The 10,744-nt window shown below is 42.3% G+C and overlaps 1 long non-coding RNA gene across 1 annotated transcript; it reads right to left on the bottom strand.

The window, feature by feature from the left end:
* Window positions 1–6,275: 6,275 nt before the first annotated feature.
* Window positions 6,276–9,556, bottom strand: LOC129381015 (uncharacterized). The gene is made up of 2 exons (XR_008609262.1): window positions 9,461–9,556; window positions 6,276–6,447 (listed from the first exon to the last, which is right to left on the bottom strand). It is a non-coding gene; the product is annotated as an uncharacterized lncRNA (long non-coding RNA).
* Window positions 9,557–10,744: the final 1,188 nt, after the last annotated feature.

Raw genomic sequence — 10,744 nt, 5'->3', positions numbered from 1 at the left:
ATGAATATAAAAAAATTTAATCATAGGGAAATACAACTTTTGCAAAACCGTTGTAAGCAACGTAACAAATTCACGTAAGATGTAGAATGACATATTGAATTTGTCCGCTTTGAATGATCTAATGGATGCCGTTTACAGAACCGCGACATCAGTTCTTTAAGCAGAGCTATGAATTTGTAAACTTCGTGCTTCTATTCTTTTCAAACGGTCAAATATTTGAAAATTGTTTTAAGAAAATTCAAGCCCTAAATCGAAATTCCGCTTGCAACAGTCACTAGAATTTAACTTTCTCTTTCAAATGCAATAAATTTCATCAAAATCGGTCCAGGGGTTATCTCATAAAAACGTTTTTGCGTTTTACATGTATTTGAATAGGCCGCGTCGGAGTTGGGCCCGAGCTAAAGCTTCCTCTTAACTGCTAGTGGTATGTCCCGCGGACCACTTGTGGCCGGGCTTGCTAACTCTAGCCACCGGTACTTCGACGGCGGCTCCGGGAGGGTAACATCATCCTGCATCTCGGCACTAAACTCAACCTCGCTAATGTGGCCCAGCAAGTAAGCACTGCATACGCCGCGGTGGCTCAGTGGCGTTTTGCTGCTGCGCACGAGGTCGCGGGTTCGATTCCCGTTCGCTGCGGCCACATTCCGACGGGCCCAAAAACGTTCGTGCCTTGGGTGGAAAAAAACCGTGCCTTTGGTGCACGTTAAAGAACTTCGAATTGTCAAAACTAATCTAGAAGCATGAATTACTGGGCCACTTGGTTTATGTTTAAAGCGAAAAAAGCCAGCGAGAACCAAGACGCAGGACCAGAAGGAGGCGCACATACACACAGTCGCCGGACTTCCAGCTGATTTAATGAAACATCGACGTACTTTTTTTTAAACACCGCTTTTCTTACGCAAGCGCACATGCAAAAGAAAGAGACCAATCAGACACATTGCAGATGTCAAAGAAACCCCGATAAAAAGTGCCCCTCTGCCTGTGTGATAAGCACACAGGCAGAGGGGCACAAACCCGCCCGTTATTTTTTATATGAAACGCTTCAAGCAGTTCGCGCTCGTGCTTTGACTTCCCCCTGCCGATAATACCAGCGCGGTGAAACAAAGGCCTTCAGCAGTTACAATGTTTCACATGTAAAGACGGGATGCTCCCTGCGCCCGACCGCAGGTATAGTCTAAAACTAATGCGACCGGAGCTCTCCGCTACGGCGTATACTATGCCACTTCGCGAAGTATATATGAAATCTTTTTTTGTGGGGTTTTGCGTGCCAAAAACACGATCTGATTATGGGGCACGCCGTAGTGGGGGACTCCTGAAATTTGAACCACCTGGGGTTCTTTAACGTGCACCTAAATCTAAGTACACGGGTCTTTTCGCATTTCGCCCCCATCGAAATGCAGCCTCCGTAGCCGGGATTCGATTCCGCGACCTCGTGCTTAGCAGCCCAACACCATAGCCACTAAGCAACCACGGCGCGTATATATATGAAATCTTCCTGAAATTTTAAGCTTGAAATGCTTTTAGCTCCCATTGTCGGCGACCTTCAAGTGACCTTGAGCCAATAGCCAGAGCCGTTATTCGAGCACTCAAACGAGAACATCCGGGCAAGTTGCGAGAACAAAAGCAGATCATGCGGGCAACCAGTCAAGACCGCATTACATACGCTAGTTACTTCCCAAACAAGTTACAAAAATATTGCTTCCGAGTTCTTCCAAATGCTTGTTCACAATATCACTCAAGCTGTCACTCTAGTACGCTGAAGTTTTATTTGTAATTTCCAATAGGGGTCGACGTTCAAAAGGCAGATACAGGGCGCCATACACGTGGTTGTGACCTTTTGGCACTGAGACAGAGTTGCTTGTGCTTTTTTCAACGCCAGCGGTCCGTGAGGTCCGCGGCGCGTCCGGCCCACCGCGGATGGCTGTTTGACCGAGACGAGATTCGCAATGAGGTTCTGTCTTCGACAGGAAACTATTGCGTCCATATGGACCAGTGCACAGTATGGCGTGGTGGGGTGTGCCGTTGCGAACATGCACTGCACCCATTTTAATATTGCCGCTGGTATCTTCTCCAACCAATCTGCTTTGCCGGTAGCCATTTCATGCTTACATCTACTCTCAATTACGGGAGAGCCAGTGTTTCCTTCTTCTTTTTTTTTCTTCTTTTTTGCTAATACACAACCGTCTTAGAGCTGAGTTTTGTTTGTTACCATGAGCTACACGAAGTTACACCGCAGGCGCAGTTTGGGCCTTTAGTTTAGATGAGTACTTACATTGCATTTTAGACTTCTCATTCTTTTGCTTGGTTACTGGTCTTCGATACCCACACACACACAAAAAAAAAACAAGAATAAGAAGAAGGCAAACCTGAGAGCACCCTAATTCGATCCTTTACTACAGTAACTTTTGCCCGAACTGCTTCGTTCCCTAGGAGGTGCACGTGTCATGATATGCAGAGGGTGGTCACGTGGGAGCAGAACACACACACAAGCATTAAGTGGACGAAAAAAGTACAGGTGGGGCTTCCGCCGGCGGCAATCGTTTTTTGTCCACTTTCATATATATATATATATATATATATATATATATATATATATATATATATATATATATATATATAGATATAGTGATACCATAAGAAACCAACAAACAATGACACCAAGGACATCATAGGGGAAATTATCTGCAGTTCTTAATTGAAATGAAGAAATGATAAATAAATGGAAATGAAGGTGGATGAGAAAACTGGCCACAGGTGGGATACGAACCCACCTCTTCGCATTACGCGTGCGATGATGTTACCCGCTGAGCTACCGCGGCGCCATTTCGCCATCCTATTTCTGGGCTCTTTATGTTTATATACGAGAAATAACCTTGGGAGTGTTAGCCATGAAACTACTCACAGATTTGGCGACGGATGTGGAACATCCTTTCTGCCATGGGCGTCACGAGAACGTGATCTTTTTGGGTGAAGGAAACTGGTCAATAAAGCCACACATGCTACCTGAAGACGTCAATGCTGCCAAATTCGAGACCCTCGCTGTGTAATGAACGAGAAGAAAGGAAACTGAGGGGCCCGATTTTTATTAGTCATAAGAAGCCAACTAATAATGACATCAAGGATAGCATAGGGGAAATCAATTAAAATTAAATTATGGGGTTTTACGTGCCAAAACCACTTTCTGATTATGAGGCACGCCGTAGTGGAGGACTCCGGAAATTTCGACCACCTGGGGTTCTTTAACGTGCACCTAAATCTAAGTACACGGGTGTTTTCGCATTTCGCCTCCATCGAAATGCGGCCGCCCTGGCCGGGATTCGATCCCGCGACCTCGTGCTCAGCAGCCCAACGCCATAGCCACTGAGCAACCACGGCGGGTTAGGGGAAATCATCGGCAGTTCTTAATTAAAATACCCAAAGGATAAATAAAGGTAGCATGTGTGGGTTTACTGACCATTTGACTTCACCCAAAAAGGTCACGTACACGCGACACCTACGGCAGAAAGGATTAGTTCTAGTGGATAAACATAAATACCAGAAAACTGGATGGCAAAACGGTGCCGCGGTAGCTCAAATGGTAAGAGCATCACACGCGTAATGCGAAGAAGTGGGTTAGTACCCAACCTGCGGCCAGTTGTCTTTTAATCCACTTTCATTTCCATTTACTTATGCTTTCTTTATCTCAATTAACAAATGCAGATAATTTCCCCTATGCTGTCTTTGGTGTCAATGTTTGTTGGCTTCTTATGCTATCTGCTGTGTATGTCCTCGCCGAACCTTGTATGATCAGACTGCATGCGCGACACGAATGGTGTAGCAGTTTCAGGAAACCACGTGGGCACCAGCGTTTACACTAGAACCTTCGATGAGTGATGTACAAAAGCCGACGCGCTTCACCTGCTGATAAGGTTTCGACGATCGCCGATTGTGTTCGCTGCTATCGTTGTGCTTTGAGTGCAGCCTGTTCTTGTGGGCACTGGGTACTTGTTCGCCCAATAACAACTTATGTTTAATTCCAATGGCAGATCGCGAGCGCTCGGTCGGATCACGAACGGAGCGTGTCGTTCCGGCTGAGATCGCTCTCGTCAAATCTGCGAATGGAATGCGTGCGCTCCCACGGGGGCACTTAGTGCAGGTAAATCAAATGAGAGGGCGCTAAACTAGGGGTGCATCGTGAGGAGTATACTCTAAAAACATTTGCACCCTTAGGGGTGTATATTTGCCACACAACGATACTCGTCATCTGTCTTGCCCGCATTTCCTTTCTTTAACGCTGCGAGCCCGGCACTTCCAAGTCACGAATGACATGCGCGTTATCAGCATGACAGAGCATTCTCGACAGGAAAGTAACGAGCGCAGCGTTTTCAAAAAAGGAAATGCGGGAAAGACAGATGACGATTATCGTTGTGTGGCAAATATACACTCCAAAGGGAGTAAACTTTTTTAGAGTGTAGCGTGAGATTTTGTGACGAATGGACGTGTTTCTCCAGAGCTCCGTGGCGGCGACGAAATCATAAGTATTTTGTGCGTGCTTTGAGCTTGCTTCTGTTTTTGATTTGCTGATTTTTTAGCATTTAAATAATAATTGTGTAGTTTTCTTTTTTCCTCTTTTTGTGTTTTCGTGCGCGCGGGTGTGTTGTGTATATTAGATTTTGCAGGATAGTCAGAGCGTCATTTCACGCCACGTGCTTCAAGACGTGCAACTGGGTGGGACATTAAGTCTTTATAGCCTTTAAATAGTAGTTTGGAAGTGGCAAGACTAATAGCTATTAGTGGTTTTACTGTGTGTGCTTTGGTATCGGGAATATTGCTTTGGTAGTAAAGTGAGAGCATCCCTTACAAAATTTTTTATAGAAAGTCCATAGACAGTCTATAGACATTTGTCTATGGAGTCTATAGACTGTCTATAGACATTTCTTTAGACTAGTCTATAGACAGTCTATGGACTTATGGCCATACACTTTTTATAGACTAGTCTATAAAAAGTCTGAGTCTATAGACAGTCTATACACTGTCTATAGACAGTCTATAGACTTATAGCCATACTTTTTATAGACTAGTCTATAAAAAGTCTGAGTCTATAGATTGTCTATAGACTGTCTATAGACTTATGGCCATACACTTCTTATAGACTAGTCTATAAGAAGTCTGAGTCTATAGACTGTCTATAGACGGTCTATAGACTTATGGCCATACACTTTTTATAGACTAGTCTATAAAAAGTCTGAGTCTATAGACTGCCTATAGACCGCTTATAGACTTATGGCCATACACTTTTTATAGAATAGTCTATAAAAAGTCTGAGTCTATAGACTGTCTATACACTACATATAGACAGTCTAAAGACTTATGGCCATACTTTTTACAGACTAGTCTATAAAAAGTCTGAGTCTATAGACTGTCTATACACTACATATAGACAGTCTATAGTCTGATGGCCATACTTTTTACAGACTAGTCTATAAAAAGTCTGAGTCTTTAGACTATCTATAGACTTATGGCCATACACATTTTATAGACTAGTCTATAAGAAGTCTGAGCCTATAGACTGTCAATAGACTTATGGCCATACACTTTTTATGGACTAGTCTATAAAAAGTCTGAGTCTATAGAGTGCCTATGGATTAATTAAAATTCATGTTTGTAGACAGTTGTCTGCAGAATGTCGATGGACAAGTGTATAGGCTTACAGTTCTACTTTTGTAAACTGAAGTCTATAGAATGTCTATAGATGTCATTTGTCTGTATACATTTTATACACTTCAGTCTACAAAAGTAGAACTATATATACACTTCTACTTTTGCAGACTGAAGTCTATGGAATGTCTATAGACAAATGTATATAGATAGTCTATAGACATTCTATAGACTTCAGTCTACAAAAACAGAACTTTATAATCCGATACACTTTCTTCTATGACATTCTGCAGACATTTGTCAACAAACATGCATTTTCATTAATCTACAGACACTCTATAGACACAGACATTTTATAGACAAGTCTACAAAGAGTGTATAAGGCCATAACTCCATAGCGGCTACCTACTAGTTTTTTTTTTTACAAGTTAGTTTACATTTTTCTTTACATGCGGTAGCAAAACGTTTTGAATGTATTTATGCATGTGCACCTGTTCCTTTTCATCTGCACTTATGCATTACCGTTAGCAGATTAATAATGCTCCTGAACCAGCTGTACTTTCATATATGTTGCATAAACAGAAAGAATTTATATAGTGTTGAATCATGCAGTGCAAAAAAAATAAAACAAATGCACCGGCAATGCATTAACCGTTTTTATTGCTCGATATAATATATGAATTCCTTAAATTCATGTCTTATGCTAATTATGGAAACAGATTACATATTTACACTACTCCTTGGCAAGCATGGTCGCCAGGCTGGCCTTGACCTTTGTGTCATTAGTCCCAAAGGTGCTGCAGGTGTATGCTGCAAATAAGTAGATGCAGCAATATGAGGCAAAAATAACAAGTGTGTATTCTTTGTATGTTCATTAAGCAGCTTAATATATTTGCTCAAACCATCTAAGTCAATACTTAATGCGGTTTAACTATGACTAAGGGCTGCTTGTCAATACAAATCAGTACCTTTATACAATGTTTTATTGCATGGTATGGTGAACAATTAAACAGTCACAACTGCTGCTCGTGCCAGCAACAGTATGTTCCCTTTTATGACAAGTTCATATATGATGCATTAATGTACTTATCCCAAATGGTCTCTATATTTATTGCTGAAACGTTACCCAGTTGTGCTGTCTGTACAATTTTTTGGCTGGTAGTTAAGTATGCCCGTGCAGAGGGATATTTTCAGAAGACGTGACTGGAATATTCACAGTATCATGCCTAAGATTGTAATTTATTTTGCTTAATACACATTTAAATGTCTTTCTCATACTTTTAAATGAATGGTCATTGGCCATAACTTCAACAGAAGGCAGATGGGTTGATTGTATTGATATGGTCACTTAATTTCTTACAGGTAATGAGGCCTCTTGGGCATGCTAACAGGTTTCCAAGTTAGGTATACCACATGAGCACCCGAAATACCACACGAGCACTTTGTGTCATGGCACGACAGATATGCACCTCCTAGGAAACAGAACTGATAAGATAGTTCGAATGAATTCTATCACAGTAAATTATTTAAGGTGCTTTGAAAGATGAAATTTTTTTCTAGGCTATCGAGGTTCAGGACGTTAACGCAAAAAAAAACATATTGAGTAAGAAATGCCTTGTCAGTATGCTTGACTTTCATTTTTTTTTTCAATAAATAGGACCAATTTCCCTCAATTTTTATGAAGTGAAAGGTTTTAAAAATATATTTAACACAGAGATTCTCTGGTAACGTTGTATGACATATGACAAGACAGCATACCTATGTGGCCATTTTAAGATTTCCCGATCTTTTTCCAAGCCTTCCCTGGCTGTTTTCATGAAAATTTTCTGGCAATCTATGACGCCTGCAGCTTAAGTGCAATAAAAAAAATATTGTGGTTTAATGCTTGCCAAGTACTGCCAGTCCATAATATTTAGATAAAACGAATAACACGTCGGTCACTTGATATGTAGTATTAGATGCAACTGACTTGAATCCCTTGTTTAATAAAGCTGACAAGGGCTTCGGCAAGTTCCTAATTGATGGCCACACGAGTACAGCACGGAAGACACAGAGACACACGTAAAACAAATGCAACAATGTGAGCGAAAACTATACAATGAGATATTTTTACGGTTCAATAGTAGTTTTTTATATAATTTGCTCTCATCACTTATGCCTCTAGTTTAACTTTGTTTCTCTGACTAAAGACTACATGGCAATATTAATCAGTACCATTATGATGTTTCGTTATATTACAGTGTGATAAGCAGTTAGACAACCGTAATGGTCGCCGGTGCCAGCAACGGTACGTTTCGTTTCAAGACAGGTTCATGTGACACACAGTGTACTTATAAAAATAAAATAAATGCGAGAATCCCAAACGATTCCTATAATAATAATTGTTGAAACAAAGATACCCGGCTGGACTGTGCACATTTTTCAGGTGTTAATGCAATATGCCCGTGCCGAACGAACATGCTCAGCATACTGACTGCACTTTTGAACAATCACGTTAACATTTGCAATTTATTTCCGTTTAGAACAGTCTGCAATGTCTCTTTTCTCATACTTCGAGATGAATACATTTGCCACACTTTCAGTAGAATGCACATGAATGGGGGCGTACTGATCAGGTTACTTACCAACTAAAACATGTTACAATCTCTTAGGCGTGGTGATAAGGGTAGAACAAATGCAATGTCCACTGAATTATTTGAATAATCTGTGCGTTATCTACTAAGAAAAGACCACCAAATTGATAATCTGGCTCTTTTTTCTTTTGTACAGCGCATATAGTATGCAGTCTGTCCAAGACGACGGCACTACATGCAACAGTAATGAAAACCGGAACACTTATTACACACCACAAGGGCTTCATACCATGCACGACTGGCACAATGCGAATCTGCGCCAGCAGCTGCCTAGTGATTAAGAGCACGTAAACTGCATAACGCCGAAGCATCGAAAGGCGCTTAACGCTTTTCATATAGCTCGAAAGATAACTTCTGCTGCTAAACTGTTTAAAAAAAGAGACAAAAAAAAATCTTCCAACTACCGTCAAACGCAATGCCTTCAGTTTGAAACGTGTAAAGGTGCTTCCCGGAACGACTAATTTAGTGTTCTCCAATTTTTTCGGCTAAGTTGCGAAGCTGCAAGTGACTGAGCTTATCGCAGGTTTGATGCTCCAAAGCGTTTGTGGTTGCATATAAATAGATTGGGTGAATTAGAGATTTTTGCTTGATATTTCTTCAAGTCTCGTGTTTTGCTTGCGGTAACTTCCCAAAATTAACTTGCGGTAAGTTCCCAAACGATGCGAAAACGGCAGCGCACACACTGCTGATGCATGCCCCGCAAACACGGCCTTTCATTCGAGTACGTTAGCAGTTATTCAACTATACGTGTCTGTCTGAACATTCTTGATGCTAACACAATTTCGAGATATATACGTAAAGCGTGTCACGAGAATTTCACTAGACATGCGGCGCAGCATTCATCGCGGCCGGATCAAGCGCCACGAAATTAGATCTACCGCACTGGCTGCCCAACATACACAATGCACAACATACACAACATACACAACATACAGTATCAAGTTAAAACATGGTGTACGTCCTTCTTTACGCACGTAAACTATAATGCTAAAATCAACAAGCCCGAGCGATCGCTCGCCGTAAAACATTCCGTATAGTAGAAGCGAGAACAAGAGCGCGTTATCAAACCATGTCAACGACAAACCGACACTATACCCGAGTCGCCTGCGCTACATGCAGCCGCTTCGCGCTAAGAGATGCGCTCACATAATCATGAGCTATTGACGCAAAACGTCTTTGCTAAAGCTTACCGTTCAGTGTAGTTGACGTGTGATGCCACAAAGATGACACGCATACACAGACACCGACGTTCAGGCATACACCGCACACCGGTATAACCGTTTACGTGCCTGGCGCACTCGTGGAGACGGCGCACCGCCGCGCATGCGCAAGAGCTCCGAGCATGCGCAGGAGCTCCGCGCGCGAGGGCGTGCGCGCTCGGAGGAGTGTGAGCGCCTTTTCCTCCTTCATTTTTTTTTGTCTCTTTCTCTCTCTCTCGCTCTCTGTGCGCGCCATGCGCGCCGGAACGGGTGGCTTATTCATCTTTAACACCACTATTCATCTTTTTTCATGGACGAAGGAAATGCGCTGGTAGGTTGTATGACAAACGCTGTGGGCTATCGTATGAGACTGGAACGCTAACATGAATGCGCTGTTTGTAAAAGCCGTTACAGGGCCCTTCAGACGTTTCAGACGCATTATTGCCAGCGTCGATTAGTAATACAGCGTACTTGTAGCATATCTTCCAGCGTACCGCCAAATGTGATGCCCGCACGTATGTTAGTGCTAATTTTCTGTTCCGATGATAGGTCAAAGCAATCAGTACAGCATTGAGGTACTCATATGCGTGGCTGCGCAGGCATACCGCCGGCGAAATACTGGGTGGGCTCAGAGAATTTGGCACCTATTTTAAGTGAATGAGAAACTTTGATAGGTTTATAGCGCAGGATATCAGTCAACAAAAAACCGCCCGATGTTAGTGACGCAGCCGAGATATGAAGACAATGTGAAATGTATCCGAGAATCGGACGACACACAACGCGAAGACCACATGCGCGACATCGGTTCATCGCACATTCACAAAGTCCGCGTTGTCAGCTACAAACATTACGAGTGTATTTGCTGTTAGCTTGATGCCTGTTTGGAATCCACTTGTAGCTGAAGCTGGCGTTCATAACATCTATTATAACAATTGGATCGGCGTTTTGCTTACTTTATTCTACTGCCGCAAAAGTGATGCGACAACTGTGAAGACTGTCTTGGGATTGCCGAGAGCGGCTACGTAGATGATATCATGTGGTCAACAAATGCGGAGGTATACACTATGTGTATACTAATGTCTACAAATAGGCTCTACAGCAATCTCAGCAGTATACAACTTCAGTGGCTTATATCAAACGCAGCTACGTATTATCCACCGGTACCTGCGCTTGGTTACAGCGTACACGGGTTGGGCCCAGATTAACGATGTTTGTCTATTGTTAATCTATAGACATGCAAGACCACGACAACTCAGAGGAAGACCAGGTGGTGAA

The sequence above is a fragment of the Dermacentor andersoni genome, chromosome 1 (assembly GCF_023375885.2).
Source record: "Dermacentor andersoni chromosome 1, qqDerAnde1_hic_scaffold, whole genome shotgun sequence".
Taxonomy (NCBI): Eukaryota; Metazoa; Arthropoda; class Arachnida; order Ixodida; family Ixodidae; genus Dermacentor; species Dermacentor andersoni.
This window is presented reverse-complemented; position numbering and strand designations above follow the sequence as displayed.